At 42.9% G+C, this 10355-nt stretch overlaps 1 non-coding gene across 1 annotated transcript; it reads right to left on the bottom strand.

Annotated features, from left to right (window-relative positions):
* Nucleotides 1-9519: 9519 nt before the first annotated feature.
* Nucleotides 9520-9710, bottom strand: LOC125101483 (U2 spliceosomal RNA). The gene has a single exon (XR_007127879.1). It is a non-coding gene; the product is annotated as a U2 spliceosomal RNA (small nuclear RNA).
* Nucleotides 9711-10355: the final 645 nt, after the last annotated feature.

Here is a 10355-nt window from a genome sequence, read left to right on the forward strand (position 1 = left end):
GATCTATTTTTTTTCTTTTATTTTGCGAGGGGTCCTCTCTGCCTCTTGGACACAAATGCTTTTTCCTTCCCCAGATTAGGAAAGTTCTCAGCTATGATTTGCTTAAATATACCTTCTAGCTCTGTTCTCTCTCCACCCCCTTGGGGATCCCAATAATTCTCACATTGGAACTTTTAATGACATCATTAATCTCTCTAAGTCCTTTTCGTGGGCTACTAGCTGCCTATCTCTGTTTTCCTCAACTTTCTTTCTTTCCATCACCTTATCTTCTAGATCACTTATTCTCTCTTATGCCTCATTGACCCTAGCTGTTAGAGTATCCAGTTTAGACTGCATCTCTTTCATAGCATTTTCAAGTTTGGCCTGATTAGATCTCGTTTCTGCCCTTCGAGATTCTATATTGTCATTATGTTTTTTTCAAGCCTAGCTATTAACTTTATGATTGCTATACTGAATCTATCTCTGACATCTTACTTTTAGCCATATTTATTAGCTCTGTGTCAGAGAACACTGTCTCTGATTCTTTTGTGTGTGTTCCTCCTTGTCATTCTGTCTGGAGAACGATGGGTGTGTGAATGAGCAGAGTCCAATATATCAACTATGACCCAAGAAAGATGCATCCTAACAAAACCCTGAGTGGTTGGAAGCCACCAAAGAAAAACAAAGCCAAAATGAAACACAAGAATAGAATTTTAAAAAGAAAAGTGGGGGAGGGGAAGAGGGACTATTATCTCACAGTGTGGTCAAAGCTGGGAGTTCCACTTGTTCCTGAGCAAATTTTGGTCTGTGTGTTAGAAGACAGTGCATCCCAAAATTGCAAGGAAAGTAAAACTTTATATATATACATGTATATATATAAATTTATATGTGTATATATAAAGTTTTACTTCCCTTGCCATTTATATATATTTATATACATATATACATAATTTATATACATACATATATTTATATATACATACATAAATATGTATGCATATAAATGGATGTATATATAACTATAAATATATATATAAAGATAAAATTGAATAGAGTGAAAAAAGGACAAAAATGAAACATAGATCTATAAAAATATGTAGATGTGAAAAAAATACAAGTTAAAAAGTGACTGAAATATAAGTTGGTAAAATAAGCATCTAATTGATATGAGAAAAAAGCAAAAAGAAAAAAATGAAAAAAGCATAAGAAAAAGAAAACAAAATAGAAAAGGAGAATTTTACCTGAAAAATAAATGAGTTGTGAGGCAACATCTGGAGCTCTATATACTATTTCCCCTGAAGTGAGAATTTTACAGTCTGTGGGGACTATAGTCTTGTCATTCACCTGTTCTTCCAGACTGTCTTCTGGGGGAGGGGACTACCACGCTCTTTCTCAGGTTACCCTGCCTGGGTGAGGTTGCGCCACCCACCATGTCAGGGCCATGGGTTCAGTGGAAACCAGTCTTCTGTTGGCTTTTGTTCCATGGAACCTTTCTGTACCTCTTCAGAGGATCATGGGCTATGCCCAAACCTCTGGCCCAGAGCAGAAAATTCACAGCCTGCCCTTTAGTAAACCCTCCAGGACAAACAGTCTCTTCTTCTGTATGTGCCCCTAAAGACTGCAGCCTCCCATGGTGCACACTCACAGCAACCCTCTCAGGTCATCCCAGGGGCCAGGGAGTGCCACTGCCTTTTATGACTCTAAAACCACAAGCACAATGGAATACTATGCAGCCATCAAAAAATGGAACCTTGCCATTTGCAACAATGTGGATGGAACTAGAAGGTATTATGCTGAGCAAAATAAGTCAATCAGAGAAAGACAATTATCATATGATCTCCCTGATAGGAGGAATTTGAGAAGCAAGGCAGAGGATCATGGGGAAAAGAGAGGAAAAAATGAAATGGGACAAAACCAGAGAGGGAGACAAACCATAAGAGACTATTAATCTCAGGAATCAAACTGAGAGTTGCTGGATGGAAGATGGGTGGAAGAGACAGAGTGGCTGGGTGATGGACACTGGGGAGGGTGTGTGCTATAGTGAATGCTGTGAATTGTGTAAGATGATGAATCACAGACTGTACCCCTGATACAAATAATACTTTATACATTAATTTTTTAAAAAAAGAAAGAAAAAAGAAAATATCCTTGTCACACAAAAAACTAAAAAATTAAAAAAATAATAAAACCACAAGTGGCCTCAGTCTCACACACACATACCCGGAGGTCCTGGATCATGTCCGGCTGCCACCCTAACGTCCTTTCTGGGCCACTAGCACCCTCCAAGCTGTTGCCCAGTGGTGGGCCCAGGTTCCATTCTTTTTCAGTCTGCTCAAGAAAAGAGCAATTACCAACCCACCTGGTTCGAGGTTTATGGTGATCTGAGCTGAGAATCCCCTCCTGGGCTTGCTGACCACAACCTGCTTCCTGGCTCCATTGCTCAGGCACTCTACCAATTCAGGCACTCCCTCATGTTCTGTGGCTCTCTGTACCCTGAGACCACAACGCCCTACCTAGAATTCTGCCTTTTCCTCTCTAGACCTCCCCTTTCAGAGAGAGATGTCTCTCACTAGAGCAGATGTCTAAGGGTCCTGATTTTGTGCTCTGGTGTTAAATCATTCTCCAGGAGCCAGCTTATGGAGCCAGCCACCTTCTGCTTATCTTCCAATATCTCCCCTCAGATTCACGGCATCACATGTCCTACCTTGCAGGAAGCAGTCACTTCTCTGCTTGTAGAGATCCAATTATATATTCTCACATCTCAGGCTGATTTTGTGTTCAAAATGGTTTGAATGATGTCCCGCTAAATTCAAGGGACCAGGTGACATGGGTTGCCTTACTCCTCCTCCATCTTGCCTTCCTCGAGAAACCATTTGGCTTTTACCCATTTTACTCACCGCCCCCCACCTCTGGCAACTACCAGTCTGTTCTGCCTATGAGTGTTTTTGCTTGTTGGTTTGTTTGTTTTAGATTCCACATATATGTGAGATCATATGATATTTGTTTTTGTCTGATTTCACTTAGCTTATTTCACTTAGTATAATGTCTTCAAGGGCCATACATATTTTTGCAAATGGCAAGAATTATTTATTTTTATGTCTGAATAATCCTCCACTATGTATGTATGTATGTATGTATGTGTGTGTGTGTGTGTGTGTGTATCTCACTTTTTTTTTTTATCCATTCGTCTATTGATGGGCACTTAGGTTGTTCCATATCTTAGAATCTGTAAATAATGATGCAGTGAATGCAGGAAGGTAGGTATTTTTCCAAGTTAGTATTTTCATTCTCTTTGGATAAATACCCAGAAGTGGAATTTCTGGATCATATGGCAGTTCTATTTTGTAATTGTTTACACCATTTCATCTGTCAATTTGCATTTCATTGTTAAGTGCTGAGGCTTAACACTTTGTCATACATCTAAGAGATACCAGAATTTTTTCTTTTGGGCTGGGTATGTTCATATATTTTGTCCTTCTTTTCACTGGGTTATCTTTTTTTTTTTAAAGATTGTATCTATTTATTAAAGAGAGAGAGAAAGATCACAAGCAGGCAGAGAGAGAGAGAGAAGCAGGCTCCCTGCTGAGCAGAGAGCCTGAAGCGGGGCTCGATCCCAGGACCCTGAGATCATGACTGGAGCCGAAGGCAGAGGCTTAACCCACTGAGCCACCCAGATGCCCCTCATTGGGTTATCTTTTGTTTTCTTCATTTATGGGATTATTTTCTGTATTCTGATACAAATCTTTTGTCTACTATGTATGGAAATTTATCCCCCGAAAGGGTGTCTGGTCTTTTCACTTTGTTTACAGTGTCTTTTCATGCGCAGAAGTTTCTAATTTTAATGTAATCAAATGTATCAGAATCTTTCGCTTTATAGTTTTGGCACAGTGGGTTTTGCTTAATATGTTCTTTCCTGTACTAAAATCACAAAGAAATTCTTTTGTATTCTCTTCAAAATTCTTAAGTTTTGCTGTATACCTTTAGACAGTCAGTCAATCTGGAAAAAATTTAATTTAGTGTGTGCTTTTAAGAAGAGGTCTCTGTGTCTGCATGGTGGGAGGGGGATTTTTCCATATAGTCAATTATAGTAGAGTCATTTATCAAGTAGCTCAGGCATTCCCACTGATTGATAAAACCACCACTCTCATATATCAAATTCCCAAATCTGAACTCTGGTCTTTTCCACTAATTCATCCATGTGTCACACCACCTCACCTTAACTGTTATGGTTTTATAGTTAGTCTTGGCATGTGGGAGAGGGACTCTCCTATCTGATTCTTTTTCAGAATTGTCTAAACTATTCTTAGTCTGTTTCTTTTACATAAATTTCAGAATCGACCTGTCAAGTTCAACAAAGAGCCCAGTTGAGGTTGTAATTTGAATTGCATTAGAAGAGATTACTTTGAAGATGACTGACAGTGTTACACCATTGAGTCTTCCTATGCTTGAACGGGGTTTCTTCTTTAAGTATTTTCAAATGCCTTGCAATGAAATCTTATACTTTTTTTTCCCCATAATCACACATCTTCTATTAGTTTTAATACTAAGCACCTTATTTTTTATTACTACTATTTATGTTAATTACATCTTCTGTTTAAATCCTCCCACTGCTTGGAGTTAGATATTTTCATGGCTATTTCACAACTAAGCAAACCAAGGCTCAGAAAGAATAAGCACCCCGGCACACATCCTCGGTAGTAAGTGATCAGAGGTGGGGTACAAAATAAGTTGCGAGCTGACCCCAAATCCAGTGCTCTTAAACTTAACTTTACATCCTATCTTGTGATGGGTGTCCTTGATGACAGCATTTTTTTAAATCGAAACAACATGAGGATGTTTAGGGTCACAAAGTAGGAATAATAAGAATAAGCATTTATCTCATCAAAAGCAGTGCTTTTCAAATTTTGATGTTTCTACAAATAACCTGGAGATCCTACTATCCAGTTGGTCTAAAGTAGAGCCTGAGACTCTGCTCTTGGGGAGAACTCTTCCACTGAGGCATTCACAAATGTCTTTCAAACAAGTTTTACATTTTGTCATAATCGCACATCCTTAGTTAAATCTAATGTGAGGCACCTTACATTTTTGTTATCACTGCTCATGTTATCTACCTTTCTGTTTCGATCCTCATAGTACTGTGAGTTAGGTATTTTATCACTAAGGAAACGAAGTTTAGAAAGATTAAGTAAGGGCGCCTGAGGGGCTCAGTTGGTTAAGTAGCTGGCTTCAGCTCAGGTCATGAGTCATGATCTTGGGGTCCCAGGATCAAGTCCCACCTTGAGCTCTCTGCTCAGCAGGGAGTCTGCTTCTCCCTCTGTCCCTCAACCGTCTCTCGTGATCGATCTCTCTCTCTCTCTCTCTCTCTCTCTCAAATAAATAGAATATTTTAAAAAAAGATTAAGTAACTGGCCAAATATTATAGGTGGTAAATGATAGGTGATGTCAATACTACTAGTCCTAGGAACTCACTTTGAGAACGATTGCTCTACAGTGTCTGGCAAGTGACTCTTTAATTAATAATGATTAAAGGTGAGAATTCCACCAGATGGCAGCAAAAGCTCATCATTTCATGTTGAGTGACTTTCCACTTAGCTGTGGATGAAGTGTCTGACACGGGCAGCTGCCCCATGTGTTAGTCTGTCTCTGGGAAATGAATCAGGCTCCCCTGGCTCCGGAGGCTCGGTGACGCAGGAGCCACTGTAGCGTGTCAGTGTTGACAATGAGCGCTCACCAGGAGCATCCAGCGGGGACGGGTATCATGCCCACAGGCCTCTCCCAAAAAGCCTCTTCTGAGAGGCTTGTAAATGATAATGAAAAATTGTTTTCCATCCGTTGCTTTTTTCATCCTCAGGAGTTCTGTTTGGGCACTTACCCAAGAACAGGCGGCCTGGTTTGAGATGTCTGGCAGGATATGAGAGGAGGAAACGAGTCATTCGCTTGGGGGTGAGAGAGGGAAAGCAGTTCAGGCAGATAAACCTGAATCGGAGTCCAAAGATTCCAGGAAAACCCAAGGAGTGTGCTTGTGGACCATGAGACCCCTGTCAGATCATTAGCCACAGGCGCCCCCGTCCCCTGAGGAGCCGCAGGCCATCCCTTTTACTCAGTTCTTTTTTTGTCATCTGAGCCTGAAAACAAAAAACAAAAAACACACAAAAAAATTTCACCAAAGAAAGGAATCCATCATCTCCTCATGTTCCCACCGTCAGCTTGGTGAGGGGAAAACACCTCAGCCTCACTGAGAAGGATCACAGACTCTTGGTTTTCCATTTTAAAAAACCTCTCAAGCTTAAGCCTGTGCCTGGGGAGACCCCAGTGGCCGAGACCCCCATCGTTAGAGCAGGTTGAAGTGTTCCGTGTCATCTGCAGTCCCTGGGAAGGTCCCACCTCCTCATCTCGCCTTATTCTGCCATCACCGGCTCTCCTATTGGAGGCAGGCCTCCTCATCATCTAGCGCGCACCACACAGGCTCTCAGACTCACCAGTGGGGCAGACTGGCATTGTGGAAAATGAAACAGACAGAAAAGGGGAGTTCAAGGCTGTGCTGGGCTGACCCTCCCACCGAGGGCAGGCTTGACCTGCTGAACTATTCATGAGGACACAACCTCATGAGGAGACAACCAGATTATCCATGGCCCTATTATTTAAGGGTTTCTGTTTCTAGAATTTTCTGGGAAAAAGAAGGTCCATGCTACTGGGGCCAGGCTACTTCCCCAGAGTTATATGTGTCTATAAAGGGTAGAGCTGGGCTACAAACCCAAGACTGAGGTCCAGGCTCTACTCTGTGAGCTTTTAGACAGGAAGCTAGGGTACTCATTAGATGTTTACTGGATGAATGTATTTATGAGAGAAGTTGCACTTTGCAAAAATACAAACAAGCAAAAATATTAAAGAAAACACCAAAAACAAAAAATTGATCACCTACAGATAGGTTAAAGGCAAAGAGAGTAAGGAAGTCTTTGGCCACTGGCTCTGGACCCCAGAGACCCCATGGCTCTTTACTCTGGGTCTGAGGATTCCCATTCTGTCACCACAGGGCATGGTGCCCAAATGACTAGAGCTCTCAGCTCTCCTTCCCTGCTGCTGTCTTGACCATACCTTTCTTTGTGTCCTTATGGCTCCCTGCCTTCTTCCTTTGCTGCATCAAGGCCAGAGCCTGATTCATAGGCTCATATACTGTGATAAGTTGCTTCTGTGAATCATTTCATAAAACAAAGACATCTTGTATAGAAAGTAAAAAACTCTTCCAAGATAATTCTCCAGTGCTTCTCAGCTATTGGTCATAGAGTCCCCTGAGGATGTGGTAAAAACTGCAGACCCTCTACCATAGAAAAGAGTATATGTATGCAGACACACACACACACACACACCAGGGCACACAATTTCAGGGAGGGTCCTGTATCCTCAAATCCTATCTGGAAACCCCAGGCTGGGAACCTACACCCTAGATGGCCATTATTTGGTTTTATTTACGGGGAGACACACAAAATCCCATTGGTGCCATTTAGTAAGGGATAAGCTAAGATAGAAAGGGATAGAATTTGGAAGTTCTTCATCTTTAATTTGTACCTTTTGCATCTTTAGGTAGACAAATGATAGTACTTTCAAAACTCTGGAAAAAAAGTATTTTAATGGTAAAGATGTTTTAATAGTTTTAAGAGGTCACAACTGGTGGACAAGGAGGGCAAAGGATCTGGAGAACATTTCAGTACAGTAGGATAAGGCCCTGGGCTCTGCCCCATGCGGGACAAGGCTCTGCTCCTGGTGTAGCACTGGGCTCCCTCGAGGTGTTAGCTGTTGGGTGTGTGGAGTTGGGGATCCGAGCCTGGAGTGGTAAAACAGCACAGAGGAGACTCTGGTTCCATCACACCATCCTACTAGGTCCGGTCCAGGGCCTACTTCCAGAAAGGAGAGCAGATTCCCAGATCAGAGGTCAAGGTTGAGCATTTTAGGATGCTAGAGCCAGCTCTTGGGGAAATCTGAGCTGTGTGCTCTGTTGGGGCTACAGATGGTCTAACAGAGCTCTGCAGGCAGACAGCCCAGACCGACAAACCCTTCGGCTTGCCTGGTTCTGTCCTCAAAGTCCTGCATCTCAAGAAACCCCTCAGTCCTGGGAAAGCCGGGACAGTAGGTCACCCTACTGGGTCTCAGATAGTAACCTTGGGCGGGATGTTTCATCTCTCTGGGCCTCAGTTTGCACATCTGCAAAATAAGGCGAGTACCCCACGTTTGAGGAGTTCGTGATGACACTGGAACCAAAGACGCAGGTAATTGCCCAGTGTTTGGCAGGCAGACAGGCAGCAGAATGGCAGTCTTCTCTCTTGTTGCCTGGAAGGCCAGGCTTTCAGGGTGCCTCGGGGCAGACACAGACATTTCCTCCTCCATGGCCCCAGGGCTCTCCAGGTAAGGTCCAAGGCTCCCGGTCCATCAGGCGCAGGAGGATAGCACGGATGAAAACGTGGCAGACGTCAGCCCCCTTTCTGAGTCCTTTTCTTTCCCTCCCACAGGTTCTTTCTCTCCACACTCCCCACAGACATGCCTCAAACTCCAAGTCTTTCATCTCAGAGTCTGCTAACAGTCATCTATACTTTAAATGATTGAAAAGAAACTCCTGAAAGTGTTGGCATTTTAATCTCTTATCTCATAAAAAAAGAAAGAAAAGAAAAGAAAAAAGGCTTTGTCTCCTTTTAAAGCAAATTCATTTTACCAGAGACTTTGACCCTTTATTTTTATTTATTTATTTATATTATGGTGTTATGTTAGTCACTGTATAGCACGTCATTAGTTTTTAATGCAGTGTTCCGTGATTCATTGTTTACACCTAATACCCAGTGCTCCATGCAATCCATGCCCTCCTTAATACCCACAACCAAGCTCACCCATCCCCCCCACCCCTTCTCCCCTCTAAAACCCTCAGTTTGTTTCCTGGAGTCCACAGTGTTTCATGGTCCGTCTCCCTCTCTGATTCCCCCGCTTCATTTTTCCCTTCCTTCTCCTAATATCCTCCATGCTATTCCTTATGTCCCACAAATAAGAGAAACCATATAATAATTGACATTCTCTGCTTGACTTGTTTCACTCAGCATAATCTCCAGCCCCATCCATGTTGATGCAAAAGTTGGGTATTCATCCTTTCTGATGGCTGAGTAATATTCCTTTGTATATATGGACCACATCTTCTTTATCCATTCAACTTTGACCGTTTAATGGCTCTATCAGTTAGGCTGGATTCAGCAGCCCGTGTGAGAAAATACAAAATGAGAGTAGTTTCAGCAAGATGGAAGTTGTTTCTTTCTTTTTTTTTTTTTTAAGATTTTATTTATTTGTCAGAGAGAGAGAGAGAGAGCGAGCACAGGCGGACAGAATGGCAGGCAGAGGCAGAGGGAGAAGCAGGCTCCCCGGCAAGCAAGGAGCCCGATGTGGGACTCGATCCCAGGACGCTGGGATCATGACCTGAGCCGAAGGCAGCTGCTCAACCAACTGAGCCACGCAGGCGTCCCAGAACCTCCCAATTCTGACTTTAAACCTCGCGATGTTCCCCCGAGGGGGTGCACCGTTCCTGGAAGTACTGCAATGCCAGGTCGATGTGTGGAGTGGACGGAGCAAGCTCCTATTCCATCTCCCTGCTCCAAAAATCCATTTAATATATTGTCCTCGGATAGAGGATGTATCAGATATTAAACTGATAAGAACAGATACTACACTTGATCTTAGGCAAAAGGCCGAGAAGCGATGGAAGTTGTTTCTTTCTCACATAAAAGGTCTGGGATGGCAATTTAAAAGCCGTCCTGGGCCACGGCATCCTCACTCCCCTCCCACCTCATCTCTCCATCCGAGTGCTGGATTCCAGTCCGGTGGTCGCTTCCTGGGTCCAGAAGGCAGTTGGAGAGCCAATCATTATGGATCATTTACGGGCATAAGAAAGAAGAAAGGGAAAATGGCAGAAAAGATACCTGCTGACTGAGTCAGTTTCATTTAAGCAGTCTTCCAAAAAGACCCTGGCAACCCTTAGTTTTGCATCTCATTGGCCAGAGCTTAATTACAAGGTCACTAGTAGTTACAAAAGAAACTGGGAAATAGGCACTTCTCCAGGCACCTTGCAGCCAAACATAAAGTGAGGTTCAGATACTAAGGAAGGAAAGGAGAATGCACCTAGAAAATGCACCAAGTGGGGAGGCCACACTGGTCAAGACTTCTGTCCTTGTTGTCCCTGATGGCTAGTTAATCAGTCACGCTAGCGACAGGTCTCTCTGTCCCACATTTCTGGTGACCAGACCAAATTTCGGCACCCCTCAGTGACCAATACAAGAAAGAATGAAGGGCATTATACTAACATTGGAGGGGGTTGGGTTCAATTGCTAGTTACTAGCTCAGATTTC

Source organism: Lutra lutra, chromosome 5 (genome assembly GCF_902655055.1).
Source record: "Lutra lutra chromosome 5, mLutLut1.2, whole genome shotgun sequence".
NCBI classification, from domain to species: domain Eukaryota; kingdom Metazoa; phylum Chordata; class Mammalia; order Carnivora; family Mustelidae; genus Lutra; species Lutra lutra.